At 42.0% G+C, this 3,761-nt stretch overlaps 1 long non-coding RNA gene across 1 annotated transcript in view; it reads left to right on the forward strand.

Annotated features, from left to right (window-relative positions):
- Positions 1–725: 725 nt before the first annotated feature.
- LOC116690634 (uncharacterized) overlaps positions 726–3,761 on the forward strand; it is a 21,592-nt gene continuing 18,556 nt past the window's right edge. Inside the window, exon 1 of the long non-coding RNA XR_004332321.1 lies at positions 726–827. This is a non-coding gene — a long non-coding RNA (uncharacterized LOC116690634). The remainder of the gene's footprint in view (positions 828–3,761) is intronic.

Consider the following 3,761-nt stretch of genomic DNA (forward strand, 5'->3'; position numbering starts at 1 on the left):
GAAGTTTTAGTCGTGACTTCCAGCAATGTGTGGTCACATTATGTGGTTTAATATGTAAACCAGATTTATACATAATATTTATTTATAAATAGTTGGCATATTTGTATTGCTTTATAAGGGCCTCATTTCTTCCATGTGGTGTTAATTTATTTTTTAAGCTGTAATCCAAATTTCCACCCCATTGTGGCTGTAGCTGACACTCGTCTTTAGTCTGACAGAAGCAAGGGAAGAAAACACGATACATGTTGACGGTCTCACCATTTTCCTGTTCTTTTCAGGTTAGTTGCTGACAAAAACACACGTAACTAGAACACGTTCAGTTGTGTAGTTTTTTGCTAGGAAGCCTTTATTTTGATTTTCCACTTTACAAAGTCAGAAACTCAGTCTCCCCCAGCTACAGCAGTAGTCCGGAGACAGCAAGCAAAAGGTTGCTAAAAGTCACCATATGACATCATACGTACCTGTTGCATAATGCTTAGTGGCAGTGTCACCTGACTGCCTGGTGCATACAGTGGAAGAGAAGCTGGAGAGAGACCCTGTGCATTTGGCTGAAGAGCCGTGGACTTTGATTACTCTGAGCAGCATGCATGGAAATCAATTACGATATAATATATCTCGCTTTTCCCTGATGGTCTTGCTAGTCGCTTTTTGGAAATAAAGTTGCTAAGAGGGTCAGTAAAGTCGCTAAATCTAGTCACCAAGTTGGCAACACTAAGTGGATGCAGAGACCCGGAAACGCTGGCCAATCACAGCAGACTGGGCTTTGTCGGGAGGGGGGGGGCTTAAAGAGACAGACGCTAAAACGGAGCGTTCCAGACAGAGGGGGAGTACAGCTGCAGCTGCCATGGGCAGTATGAGAAAAAAAACATTAAAGCATGTTAACATGTTCTGGCAGAAACACAACGGTATGAACCTTAAAATGAGCAAAGGTCAATGGCGTAAGTTTTAGAGAACCATGTTTCCATGTCTCATCTACTGCCAACTCTATTTAACTCCGGCATGGATTACGTTGTCTCGGGTAGAACGGCGGGACTCGTCGCCGAGAGATTACTTTGCATTTCACGCAGACAGGTTTCTTGCAAAAGTGAAGTGTGAGAGGGATGCTTATTAAAAGCAAGAGAAGAAGACATTACTTGAATGGCTGTTCTGACAACATAATTTGCATTCTGTAATTAACTGTCTCTCTTAACCCCCCCCCCACATACACACACACACTGGGGTGACTGGTAAGTTTCTCCTCATGTGAATTAGCTGTGTTGCTGTGACGACAGGGTTTATCAAAGCCGACACAGTGAGTGAGAGGACGTTTAGTTTGCGTGAGACAAGAAGAGATCGACTGAGGAAAAAACTGCTTTTGGAACTGCCTTGATTGAGGTTTGTGACTTAGATAGCTCAGTTTATTGGAACGTATTAAAACTTAATGTCTATCAGTTATAATCATTGTGCTCACTAAGTAATACAACATTGTTCCAATGAAGTCCAATCCTCCAATAGTTCAATACTAACTTAGATTAGCCTTCCTTCTAAATTCTTATTCCCTGATATTTTGGAGGTGTCTCACTGACCTCCACCAATAGAAGGGGGTGGGGTGGGGTGGGGTGGGGGGGCTGTCAAATGATAGTTACAACTTGCGTAGTCTACATCGACAACGTTCCACTTTCGGAATTGTTCAGGTGCCACCGGATGTCCCACACTCAAAATAGTACAGTTGAAATATAAAAACTACAAACACAAAATAAATACACTCAACTTACAAAACATGAGTACACTCAACGTACAAAATATAAGTACACTCAACTTATAGAATATATCGGATTTAGATACATTTATTTTGTGCAACCACTTGACATAATAAAATTAAGTAAATTCCATATAACATTTTTTGTGTTATGTTTTTTTCTAATGGGACAAGACAAGACGGTGTATCATCTCCATAGCAAATTACTTTTTGTACTTCTGTCCTAACTTCTGACTTCCAGGCTTTTTTAGGAGGATATATAATTTGTTTGATATATCATATATCACTAGCGTCACTTACGCTGACACATGCACACACTTAGCGTTACATTGAAGAATTTACACATTGTTGTTATTGACTCAAAATGTCTCCTTTAGCGTCATATTTAGATGAGCTTGGTCGGGGCTGATGGGGGGGGGGGGCTTACACAATGTACGTTTCAGTGACGCGCTGGACAAGAGCGGGACATGAATCCCGGTTCCTAGGGGAGAGTCCTTTGTTCTTTGACCCTTCCTTCCCCCCCCCAACCAACCTCCTGAGGATTTTGGGTCTTCCATACTACTCTCTACCTTTGTCTCTCTTAATGCCGCATCATCTGACGTAGTATTGTGCGTTCCAGCAGACGCTGAAGGGAGATTTTTGCGTCAGTATCTGACGCTGAGAGACACTGACCAAGCATCAGGATTTTACAATGTGGTAGAGAGAACGGGTTGGATCATTTTACCTAGGATTCCAATAAATATTACAATAATGGTAAAATGGCAGATAAACTTTTACTAAATAACTCAAAATAACGCACGTTTTCTCTCTCTCTCTTTCTCTCTCTCTGCATGGGCCATAAACACACACACACACACACACACACACACACACACACACACACTCACACTCACACTCCTGAGCTAAATTTGACCTCGTCTCTGTAGGCTATTCGGTCCATTTGGTCTGGTGGTTGATTAACTCTCTGTTCTTTTAAATCAAGAATGAAGACCTTTCTTTTTGATGTTGCCTTTCTTTAAATGGCTGTTCATTTCGTTAAAGTTTCATTTCTTATACAGCACTGGATCAAAACATGATTACAATGTGTGGAATTACTTTACCTTGCCCATTTATACTATTTCTCACGCTGTCTGTACGGCATCAACAGGGGCCCCCGTTGTTGTTTATGTGTGATCTGGTACAAGTTCACGTGTAAGTGATGGTTTTGACCGCCGTTCCAGGTTACTCCTCAACCAAATCCACATCTCCACCCAGAATTCCTGGATTTTGTGATGTGTGTGTGTGTGTGTATGTGTTTCATTCTGTCGTCTGAAGCAGCAGATGCTTCTCTGCAGCCAACCGAAGAAGCTGCTGAATCCACTCATCTGTCTGACTGACCTCTAAAGAACCAGAGGAGGACAGTCAATGTCTGAACTCATAACAGCTCTGTTGGGTGCTATTGTTATACTATATACTATACACACACATTCTAACAATAACTCTATCTGTCAAAATGAACGCGATAATAATGAGTTAACACAAATTCTGCTGCACACAACAGGGATTTCTTTCAGTGATCTGAGAAACTAAACTATGTCTTTATCATTTGGTTTGGTAGAAAAGATATGTGACCTAATAAATTCCAATCTGAGCTCCGATCCACCTTTAACCTTGGCAGAGGTTCAGCCAGAATAAGTGTTATCACCTGTGTGGGTGATGACACTAATCCCTGAACCAGCCATACAGCATGCTGAGCTGAAACAGGGAGCGCAAAGCAGAACCCCCCAATCAGAATAAAAGAGTGGTCCCAAAGCAAGACACTGAAAACAGTTTTTAACTTTAAACCATGTTAGGACTCTGAAATAGGAAGGTTGAGACTGGGATGGTGGAGGCAAAGCACTGTCAGCAGCAGCAGTGAGTGATGCAAGATCAGTGTAGCAGTAGTCTATCTACAGTTGTCACCGGAAATACCGTCAGATGTCCGTCCCCTTCCTGTGTCTCTGTGTTGGCGTTCTAACCTCTGGTGGATTTCTGAGGACTATGA

The sequence above is a fragment of the Etheostoma spectabile genome, chromosome 6 (genome assembly GCF_008692095.1).
Source record: "Etheostoma spectabile isolate EspeVRDwgs_2016 chromosome 6, UIUC_Espe_1.0, whole genome shotgun sequence".
In the NCBI taxonomy this organism is placed as follows: domain Eukaryota; kingdom Metazoa; phylum Chordata; class Actinopteri; order Perciformes; family Percidae; genus Etheostoma; species Etheostoma spectabile.